A 12,470-nucleotide genomic window follows, 5' to 3' on the forward strand; every position below is an offset into this window, starting at 1 on the left:
TGAAGAAAATGTATATAGGGATATGTTGTCTGTTTTTCTCTCTTATACTGTGATAAAAATAGTAAGCATAGGGATTAGAAGTAGGACAAGTAATGAAACTAAAAGTGTAAATGTAACAGCAATCAGAGGTATGTTGTGACCAGATACATAAGAGAAATTCAAACAGAAGATAGCATGAATACCAATATTATTACCAATATTATAGATGAGCATAATTCAGAAGGAACCAATATTTGGTATGATACAATGAAAGAAATAGGCAGAGGATTCATGTTATGTATGTGGGCTTATCCCACATGTGGTTGGCACCCCCAGAATGTTCATACCTAAGGAAGTGCTGACATTAGAGGCACAGTGCTTGGCACACTTAGTATTCTGCAAGATACAAGGGCTGTTGCAGGGACACACAGTACAGGCAAAAATCGAAGAAATCAACAAAAATGATTGTGCAAGGTAAAAAGGACAAGACTATAGCGACTGCGCTGTAAGACCACAGATGTATATAGAAGGTGCAAAGTATGGGAACAAAAAGTGGGTAATGGGGGAGCAATGTTCAAAGCAGAGGGACTGGTGGGGTATAAAGAAGATGTCATAAAAAATGCACATGAAAAATGCAGAAGTATTTAGCCCTTGCATGCCAGCAGATTAACAAGTATGCAGCAAAATGAACAGCCAGTAAAAGCACTGAAAATCACTCGATCCTAATTTTGTTTAAGGGGCAAAGGTAGCAAACCTGCAGGTCAAAATGTGAACTGCAATGTAACGCATTACTTGATGGGATTGCAACACTTATCGACATTTTCTGGTATTGGGGGACCGAAGCCTACTTTCATCTACCACTGTCCTGGAATGGTTTGTGTTCCCTGGTGACCATTCATGCCCCACTACTCGTCCCGGAAAACCATCTTTCACCCACAAATAAAAAGCCTCAGTCCCCTGCAGTGCCCCCAATCATGCAAGAACAGGAGAACCTACAGACTTCAGCATGCTGAAAGAGGTTGAATTACTTCAGCAAGGAAAAAGACGATACCCTGGAGAAGATACCCAGCAGGTACAGGCTATTTCAGAAAATAGAACTGTTCTCTGCATCTTATCTAGCCCCTGGAATACATTCAGTGACGAATGCCAAGTGGCTGCAGATAGTTAGGTGGAATTTGGTCACAATGGCTGATGCTACAGAGCATGGGCTCATTGTCATGCCAGGAAGAATTGAGAGCCCTGAGTATAATGCCAATATATAATCGTATGGTACTTGACCTACTCACAGCCATGGAGGAGTGGTTTGCAGGAAAATCGGATCAACAAGTTGCACATCCATGCCGCCAAATAATAATGATAATGGCTCTCTAAGCATAGCAATAAAAGCTCTGCATCATCTAAAGATAGGTATGGAAATGGAAGGAGGGGTTGATAAAGAGGATTGGTTAGCTGAAATGCTTTCCTGGACACCAAACTGGCTAACTAGCATATGCAGAGTGCTTCTACCTATTGTCATCTTTTTGATTTTGATTTGGAGCCTGTATCAAATGTGTTGTGTATCCCGTGGAAATACTGTATAGATACTTGCAGTTAAGGTACGAGATGCCACTTCTTCTTGGAAATACGAGAGTACCCAGACAGATGATGTAATAATAAAAGCAAAGACAAAAATGGTACGTAGACCCCACAGCAGATGGAGAGTGTAACTTCTTAGGATGCTGCCCATAGGATTAAGCAATGGGGGGGGGACATTTGAGAAATGTCGGCAAAGTATGGGTCCAGAAAGATATATATGATTGGGCAAGAGAACAAGAACTAAGGTATGAAGAGTTCATGGAAAGAGTCATTCCGAAAGGAATGAAAGGGGGGAATGGTGGGATGAACATCCGATGTCCAAAACGTGAGAGAAAATATAATCTAAGGTAGTCCCTATAAAACGAGATAGAATTTACACAGACGGCCAGACACCTAGCCAAATTAAACATCACATAGGCCTTAGGCGAAGCTAACAAAAGATAGATACATTTCTGCAAACCTCCCATGAAAAAATGCAGACCGTAACATACAGTAGACACATACACACACACTAAGAGTATATCCCATGCAGAATAATGGTGGAGGCGAATAATGTGCAGTAGAGCATTAGGCTCAAAACACATGTGTCAGCAGGATAGAGCCATAGTGCTTATCCCAAGCAGCAATAAGAGCTTTTATTAGAAACACTGAATGTAGCAATCACAAAAACGTAATATAAGCACACCAGACATTCATTAGTTGTATAAAATATAGAGTAGGACTCAGGGCAAAAAGCAGCTTTGTAGGCCATTCAGAATTAATAGGCCTCAGAAATACATGGATTATTCCACACATTAAAATATACCCAGTTTTGGTTAATCTTAGAGAAACGTACAAGGTCAGTGGCCTCGGAAGACAGGGTGTAAAGCCGCACCGCGATTGGTCAGGACAGAGAGGCGCAGCTCATTCCCGGCTTCGAACAGGAAGCAGTAATTCAATCAGATGTTGCACCTTTGTGCAGACCACATGAGAAAGGATGTAAAGGCTGCACTGGGATTGGCTAGGAGTGGAGGGAGCAGCAAGTTCCCAAGCATCAAACAAGTCAAAAATGTTATCAGTAATGTGCCTACCCATTGCTTTAAAAACTAACAAGACAAAGGGCACAGGTCAGTGAGAATGCAGTAATGTTCACGAGTAAACACAAGACGAAGTTAATTAGGCAAAAGACACACACACTGCCTCCTGTAGGAAAACATCTACCTAGGCGGGAAATGACGAATACTGACCAACATGAACGCTCCAACCAATTAAATAATGAAAGTGGTATCAATGATTATAGGAGTTCATTAAGTGATATATGGAATATAACAAGGAATACATAAGATGACCTGACACCCGTTGAAATGCATGTTCATAAGTATTAGGTCCACTCACACCTAGCCACACAATAATACACATTTTAGATGCGCATGTGGTCCCCAAGCAAAAGGCCAACAAGCACACCACATGAGGTCATGCAGACAAATCCTGGGAAAGGAAGGAGATGGGTTGAGAAGGGCAACATGTTTCCAACGAGGTCGCAATATTAGCTGTTAGTTGAACAGTCACAAGGGTGAGAATGGTAAGCTGGTGCCAACCTTTGAGTCCCATAAAAACGGAGGTAAAGTATTCTGTTTGTTACCACACTGTTTACACCTCACAAAGTGATTGGTCAATTGGGCTGGCAGCAACCCACTGAGGAACACTTGAGATGGAACAATCAATGATCAACTGAGTTTTATGTTGCAACATGGGAACCTGTCCACTGTCCAATCAAACTTGTAGCAAATATATAATCCCATGATTAGATCATGATCAAGAGGAAGTCATTAGCATGGTCACAAGTTATTGGATAGGCCAATAGCACTAGGTATTGTATAGATTCACCAATAGCACAGCAAAGGCTGTCCAATCAGAGAATGCAGGCCTCATTACGAGTCCGGCGGTAACCGAAACGGTAAAACTGCCTAGTTACCGCCGGACTCGTATTACCATTCCACCTCTGTGATTCCCAGAATTACCAGAGCATTACAACCCCGGTGACCCTGGAATTCCGGAAGCGGAATGGTGTAAATCCCCATTAGGACTCAATGGGGATCATGGAAACACCGGCACCATCTCGTGATGGTGCCGGTGTTTCCTTGTCTGCCTGCAGGCGGGCGTTGTTAAACCCGCAAGGTCAGACCTGGCGGGATTGATGCCTCCACCTGCAGGAGTCGTGATCACCCGGTACGGAAACAACGGTGGCGGCGGGTTTACCGCCACCGTTGTTTCCATACTGTGTGAGTTGTAATGAGGCCCTGTGAATTTGCATGAAACAAAATGTAAAACGCAGCTCGACATCTTACTATATAAACTGCACTGTAATATCTATATAAGATATATAAGATCTCTATATATTTATTATATAGTGTGGTGGTCACCGCACTATAGTTGAGAATCAAGTTCTATAGGAAACACGAAAATTGAATTGCATGACGTATTTGGCTGATATTTTGTAGACAGTTTGTCGCGCCCTTCCCTCCCCCAGACTACAAATTCTGGGAAAGATTCATTAAAAAATGAAGAAATTACAAAAAACGTTTTTTTAAGCCTTCTTTCATTCATTTCCCCATAGCGAAAAAGTCAGAATTTCAGCACAGTGCACAGAAAAACCGCTGAATGGAATTGAATCAGGTATGAAACAACTTGGGCACAATGTGTTGATTCAATTTCTGGGAGGGGTCTGGGGTTTTTCCGTCCAGTAGTTGTTGACATATTTGAGGGAGTAAGGGGTGCACCTACTCCTAAAATTATAGCTATATCTCCCATTGTGCTTTGCAGTAGAAAAACTTTTCAGAAATCAAAAAGCTGCCCATTTATTTTTTGTTCCATGCAAGAGATAACCACAGTAATAATGGGTATTACTGGGGTTAGCCGAAAACAAAAAGTGGAAAAAATACCATTTGTAGGAAGACAAAAGATGAAATGGCATCAGACTGGGTGGTGGGGAGGGGAGAGGCCTCCAGGCGAAATTGGGAATTTGGAGTGGGGGAGGAAGGGATCTGGAGACCAAGTTCAGAGCTTGAACGTTTTATCATATACTGGGGAGGACCACGGTTATAGTAGCAAACGGGATCGGGAATGAAAGTGTGTCAAATGAAACTCAAGTGTTGGGGGAATGGGAGAGGCCTAGGGAGGGAAAAGGAACGTGAAGGGAGTCGGGGGAGCATGGCAAGAGGAGGGGAGCACTTGGTTAGTGCCTGGGGTGGCAGGGTTGAGTTTTGGATTTATTGGGCTTTTACCACAGTTATTTGCAAGTGTTTACAGATAACTGGGGTTAATTGTAGTACATTGCTGATATAACCACGGTTATGAAAAAAACGTTTTTTTTTAAAGAAAAGAGTTCAAATAAAATTGAGTGATACAAGAAAAGTGGAATTTTACAGCTACAGTGAGGTCGCAAGTAATTGGTGTGGCCAAAGGACATGGTTACTGGGTTACTTCAAGGCTAGCAGGCCTATTTAGGAAAATTATTGTAGCAATATGTAGAGTGGCCACGTCTGAAACTTGGCTAGGGTGAATGGCCATGGGCCAAGGCCAATGCTAGAGAGCAAGAAAGAAAAGTAGTGCTTTAGAATATACAGTGGGCACAGCCAAACCGTGTGCTCACTGGCATGGCCAAAATCCCTGGCTAGTGGACTCGAAAGTCTTGAATAATGGCCACCAAGCGAAATTGGGAATTTGAGGTGGGGGGGCACCTGAGGACCAAGTTCAGAGCTTGCAAGTTTTCACATATACTGCGGATGACCACAGTTATAGTACAAAATGGGATCGGGAATTAAAGTATGTCAAATGAAACTCAAGTGTTGGGTGCAATGGGAGAGGGATAGGGAGGGAATATGCACTTGAAGGGAGTGGGGGGGCATGGCAAGAGCAGGAGGGCACTTGGTAGGTGCCTGGGAGGGCAGGGAGGAGTTATGGATTTAATATGCTTTTTACAGATAACCAGAGTTATTTGCAAGCATTTACGGATAACCGGGCATAATTGTAGTACATTGCTAATATAACCATGGTTTTGTGGAAAAAGGTTTTTTTTAAAGAGAAGAGTTAAAAAATGTGAGTAATACAAAAAAGGGAATTTTACAGCTAAAGTGAGGTAGGGAGTAACGGGTGTGGCCAAGGACATGGCTACTGGGTTACTTTAAGGCTAGCAGGCCCATTTAGGAAACCTATTGTTGCAATATGTAGTGTGGCCACGGCTGAAACTTGGCTAGGGCGAATGGTCATGGGCCAATGCCAATGCTGGAGAGTAGAAAAGAAAATTAGTGCTTTCAAACATACAGTGGGCACAGCCGAACCGTGGGCTCACTGGCAGAGCCAAAAGCCCTGGCTAGTGGGCTTGAAAGTCATGAATAGTGGCCACCAAGCGAAATTGGGAATTTGGGGAGGGCGGCGTCTGGGGACCAAGTTCAGAGCTTAGAAATGTTCACATATACTGCGGATGACCACGGTTATAGCATAAAATGGGATCGGGAATGAAAGTATGTCAAATGAAACTCAAGTGGGAGAAGTCTAGGGAGGAAAAGAGGAAAAATGCACTTGAAGGGAGTGGGGTAGCATGGCAAGAGGAGGAGGGCGCTTGGTGAGTGGCTGGGAGGAGCTTTCAAATATACAGTGGGCACAGCCGAACCGTGTGCTCACTGGCAGGGCCAATAGCCCTGGCTAGTGGGCTTGTAAGTCATGAATAGTCGCCATGGCCAGCCACCTAGTGGGTTCACAAGAAATATATTGGGGGAACATGTACGGTGGACACAGCCGAAGGCCGTGGCTAGTGGCCCAGAAGCATTTTAAAATATACAGTGGGTACGGCCAAAGGCAATGTCCACGGAAGCTAGTGGCCCATAAAAACAAATATGGTATAACAGAACCCTTGAAATTCTGTGAAAAAACCTTAGTTAAGGTGCAATTAAGTTGCCCAAATTTAAAGCAACAAAACCCGTGAAATTCTGCAGATGTGGGGAGTCATGACCAGCTTAACTTGCTGTGTTCCAGTTGGAAAGCCCATGAGCACATACATATTATAAGAGAAGGGATTCACAGTGACATACAAAATGGCGGCAGTGCGCCGAATTAGCTGGTGATGACTTCCCCCATCCGCTGAATTTCAAGGGTTTTGTTGCTCTAAATCTGCACAACGTAACCTGCATACATGTCTGTCAGTCCCACCGTTCCCACTGTATATCTTAAAACACTACCGGCCCACTAGCCACGGCCATCGGACCATGGTCAGTGGCCATGGCCTTGGCTTTGTCCACTATACATGCTCCCCCAATATGTTTCTTTTGGACCCACTGGGTGGCTGTGTCTTTCGGACCACTAGTCAGGGCCTTTGGCCGGGGCCCCTGTATATTTTAAAACAACACCGGGCCACTAGCCATGGTCTTCCACCATGGCAACCGTTAGGCAAGATTGTATGCAGTACCCTTTGGGTGCACTACAATAACATTGACCTCCTGGCAACAGGGACCCAACCTTTGGTACAAGTCTGACCTACACAGGTTGGTAGTGTGCCTGGCCAGCCAGGCTTATCTCAAGAGGGGTCAATGTGAGCAGTAATGAATGGCACAGAGTTCCTCTGTACAGTTATTCAAATAAACACTTACACTCAAGGTTTCTTGAAAAAACGATTATTAATTTATTTCACAGTCAGTTGCATAAGCCTTCTTCAGAAGGGAGCAATATATGTAATATTCATAATACACTTCAAAACACACTGTTCGTTTCTCTAAATCAGATGATACCCATTGGGGATGGCACACAGACACTCGGGTGACTTAAATAGTTAGGACACTGTGGACATTGATTTATCACTGGTACATTTAGAGCAATATTGAGTTTGGTGCAAAGGTTAGATAGGGGAATAAAACAAAGTGTAACAAATAATTTATAAGCAGGTAAGTACTTTTTGAAACCTTCCAATGTTCAGTAAATTAACCCTTTCCTGGGGAAAAGATAAAACACAGAGTCAGAGGTAAGAAGAGTCAGCGAGCAGGACAGCCGATATTAATTGCACAATATCTAGGGGAGCTGAAGATCTTCTTTGCAGGTAGGTAAAAGGTCTTGCACAATGTTTTTTTTTTATTTAGAAATGTGTGTAGAAAATAGAACACTTGAAGGGCCACAGGCTGGAAGGCTTGTGAGGTGCAAAGCTATAGCAACTCTGCAAGTAACCAAGACAGGTCTCAACTGATGGCAGGTAAGGCTACACAAAAAGAGCTAAGTTCTCTTAGACTTTACAGTACCTCCGGTTAGAAGAAATTGTTCCAGCTGGCTTCTGTTTCTGTACATCTCTGCAGATCCTGTTGTTCCTGGGCCTCAGTTGTGGGGTCAAGAGGGCGGACGTCTGGGGACTCCTGCTCTGCAATGGGAAGGTCAGCGGCTGTACATCTCTACAGATCCTGTTGTTCCTGGGCCTCAGTTGTGGGGTCAAGAGGGAGGACGTCTGGGGACTCCTGCTCTGCAATGGGAAGGTCAATGGGAAACTTCAATTCAGCAGTTCTGCTGTGTCTGAGCTCCTCACGTCTGTCAGCAAATAGCAACACTGCGGTTCCCGGATACCACTTCAGACTTTCCTTACTTCTGGGGTCCAGCACTAGCTCAGGCTTGATCAGTCCTGCATCAGGGAAGTCCGGAAGATCCTCCTAGCGTTTGGGTCTGACTTAAAATCAGCACACACAATCTGGTGTTCCTCTCCCTGGCACTTCGGTTCTAGCAGCAGCAGCAGTGGAAATACGGCCAGTTCCAAGAGGATGTCCACACAGGCTTACTTTGGAGTTGATTGGTCCCACCAACTCAAGGGGAGAAGTCGTCCTTGCAGGGCTTCTCTAGTCGAGGCGAATTTGGAGCTTCTGCACAGCAGCAGGGCCTCACTGGGCAAACCAACGGTCCAGGAGTTGCAGCAGGCGTCTCTTCCAAGTTCTTCTTTGGATTCCTTCTGCCAGTGGTCGACGCTGCCTTCCAAGACAAAAAGCCTCACCTTTTATGCAGGTTTCTCCCATTCATTCCAGCCTAGCTGTCAATCACACAGCACGGTGGCTGTCCTTGCCGGACAGCCAGCCAGCGAATCACCTTTGGGTGCATTCCTGTAACCAAGGGGATTAAGCACAGGGAGTTTCGGGCACCTCCCTCACTTCTTGCCCCTGCCAGACATACTGGAGTCAGAGACGGGCTTCACTTGTGAATCCCGCCAAAGACAAAATGAAGAAAGGGACCAAAACTGGAAGGACCTCTCCAACAAGAAATTGCGAAAAACCAAGACTGGGCAATTTTCACGAAATGGGCACCCATGGGTGCCTTACTGCAGCTGCAAACGCAGCCTGCAGTAAAAACACACAATGGTAGTAAAAAGTAAATCACTGCAAGAAGCCATTAATTGCAGGAAGGGTAACATAAAAATGTTACATGAGAAACTGTACAAAGGGGATACTAAGTAACCCCTCCAGCACCCTATTGTAAGATAGCTTGTGCTGGGTCTAGAAAGTTACAAAATGTAAGTAAAGTCAATTTCACTTCACTGCTCATGGAAGCAGTAGTTTCACCAAGAGAATGTATTTAAACCTTTGGAAAATCTGGAAGACTTCCCTGTGTCACTGCACTGAAGGTGATGTGTCTCACAATGTAAAGACGTTGCCTATGGAGTTTGTCAGGCTCCAAAGTCAAAAAGAAACACAGACTCCAAATCACAATAAAAATTCATGTGAGGGTGAAAAAAAGGGCTCACTCTCTCCAGGTTAGAAATTAAAAAGTTCTAAAGTCCAGCAAAAGACATGGGGGTCTCTAAAGTAGAAGTGATTAATACATTTCTGAAAGTTTTCCGTAACAGCAACTGCACATGTTCCCCCAATATGTTTGTTTTGGACCCTCTAGGTGGCCATGACCGACTGACTATACATGTCTTCCGGGCCCACTACCCAGGGCATACGGACATGCTCACTGCATATTTTAAAATACTACCGGGCCACTAGCTATGGCCTTTGGCCATGTACACTGTACATGTTCCCCCAATATGTTTCTTTTGCGCCCACTAGATGGCCACGCCCACTATGCATGTCTTTTGTGCCCACTAGCCAGGGCCTTTGGCCCTGGCCAGTGAGCACAACCTTTGGCCGTGCCAACTGTATATTTTCAAACACTACCGGTCCCCTAGCCATGGCCTTTGATCGTGCACACTTCCCATATTGCACCACTCGGTTCCTTAAAGTAACCCAGTACCCTTATCCTTCGGCCACACCCATTACCCTCACTTCACTATAGCTGTAAAATTCCTCTCTTTTTAGTATGAATCTATTTTTTACCTCTCTCTTTTTGACCATTACTGCAGTTATATTTGGAGTGAACTATATATAACCCTGGTTATATTTAAATGCCCGCAAATAACCATAGCTATTTTCGTGTGACGCACTTTCATTTCATTACATTTTCGGGTTTGCGATAGAACTTGATACTCAACTGAACTACAGTGCTTTTATCGATGCACTATAAATAAATAAATAAACAAATAAATAAATATATATGTGTAGAGAGAGAGAGAAAGAGAGAGAGCGAGAGAGAGAAATATTCATAATGTGATTTTAGTTTCTTTGTAAATGTTTCTTTAGAAATGGTAAAATTCTTCATAGAGTGAACGCGTGTCCAGTTCTTCATATTGAGAGTTGTTTAGAAAAAAAAAAGAATGTGGGTTTTTATAAGTGGTGTAGAGTTCTTTATAAAGGGTGCAGGCAGAGTTGATTATAAAATATGTTGTGTTCTTTTTATAGCGTGCGTGGGAGATTAAGAGACAAGGGTAGGGGAGGGAGAGAGGGCGAGCTAGGAGTGGGAAATGACAGAGCAGGCAACAGCTTGCTGGCAACACAGGCTTCTGCCAGCCCACAATCCAAACATCCAAAGTGGCTGCTCTCTGGCTCCAAGGGGCAATGCATTGGTAAACTGTATTGAGCCCTTGGTAAAGTATGTCTGCATAATTATAAAGACTACACAGTTTGTATAAAGTGTGCACTTATTTATAAAGGTGCAGACGTTATCTCAAGTGTTCAGTGTGCTTTATAAAGTCGGAAGAAATCTTCCTCAAGTTTGCGAAGTGTATTTCCTAAAAGGTGCAGATTTCTTTTTTAAAAATTGCAAAGTTGTCGAGGGCATATATTTCTGAAAAGAGCACAACATTGTTAACACTAGTGCAGAGTTCTTAGCCCAGTGTGCTTTGTGAAATGTTCAGTGTCCTTTTAAAACTGTACAGAATCTTCTCAAAGCGTGCAAAATAAGTTAAAAGGTTGCCAGCCTTTTTGAACAGTGCGTCTACTTATCCATAAAACATGTGCCCGAGTTCTTTAAAAGGGATGTCGTTTATGCTTGCTTAGAATCCGTCTAGGGCTCTGCATGGAGAGTTGAGAGTTGTTTATAAACGGCGCAGCCTTCTTTCTCCAGAGAGCAGAGTCTGGCCTGGCAATGTGCAGCATGCACGGAGCTGGGCTGTCAGGATAGTTTGGCATGTGTGGACAGCCGGAGCTGGGGCAGGGGTGCCACTGATGGTCAGAGACTTGGATCATGTTGTGGCAGTTGGCACGGATACAAGGCCGGTGTGTTTTCCTCCATCCTTGGTTGGCCCAGCTGCCAGTCTGCCTGATTGGGGCAGGTGAGGCTCGCTGGGCCTTGTGCCATCTGGAAAGGGTCGATTGTGTTTTGCTCTAACGGTAAATGCATTTCTTGCAGTCAAACCTGTGACCTTCAGGTTACCCTCCGACCCCTGAACCAAACCGATTAACCGGCTGATATGCGAGTCAGGTTGCCAGAGTTATTTATGTTTCCCTGCACTCACAATATCTCTGCATGTGTCTGTAGCGCTAGAGAAAATGTATGGAATTCTTTATCATCTGCAATATATATATATATACATATATGCTTGGGAAATCTGCACAGCGGCCACTATTCCACTAGCACAATTAATGTATGGGGTGTAACCAAAGATGAATGCGCTGTTCTCCAGAAGTCAAAACTTGGTCACTTGCAACAGCGACAGCAGAGGGAGGTACCCCTAACCCTCCCAAAAATGTACAATATAGAAAAGGGTTGGATGCTCTCAAAAGGCGCTGGGACCCTAAATTGCTACATTAAGTAGTTTCTTTCTGAGTAATATATTGTTCAAAAATGTTTCCAGCATATTTCTTCAATGTGCTTTTAATTTGCAAGGATCTAGAACAGCCAACACGTGTTTCGACCTATGCGGTCGTCCTCAAGGCAGCTTCTTCAGAATATTGCCATTTTTTTTTGCAATCAGTCTTTCAACTTCTGATTCTTGATGTTCCTCACAAACAGTAACAGTGTCACTTGTGTCCAACAGTATCAGCTATGCTGGCTCCTAATTCATTCTTCTTAGAAGTATTGCTGGCGATTGCTCCAGTTGTTTCTCACGGTTATGTTATGCAAGGTGCAAGGTCCCAATGGCAGATATTCTGGCTTCTAATTAGTTCTTCTTAATTGTAGTAACAGGTAAGTTGTGCTAGGTCTCCACGAAAAAGTATTGGGTCCCAATGCCCCGCGGGCGTTCTCAAATCGGGTTTGATCCCGCGTGGACTCTGCCGTGATCAGTCCGCGTATGGGTCGAAACACGTGTCGGCTGTTCAAGATCCTTGCAAATTAAAAGCACATAGAAGAAATACACTGGAAACTGGTTGGGACAATATATTACTCAGAAAGAAACTACCTAATGCAGTAACTTAGGGTCACAGCGCCGTTTGACAGCGTCCACCCCTTTTCACTATTCCACTAGTGTTTCTGTGTAGGCAGCGTTGGTCATTGAGCCAGATTTCTTTTCTGGATCCGAGATCCTGCAAAAACTGTCTCTGTGGCAGGCTCGGAGTGGCCTATAGGGCAATTCCCAAACCAAAAACCCAAAATGCTAG

This window comes from Ambystoma mexicanum, chromosome 3p (genome assembly GCF_040938575.1).
Source record: "Ambystoma mexicanum isolate Mex_15411 chromosome 3p, UKY_AmexF1_1, whole genome shotgun sequence".
Lineage (NCBI taxonomy): Eukaryota > Metazoa > Chordata > Amphibia > Caudata > Ambystomatidae > Ambystoma > Ambystoma mexicanum.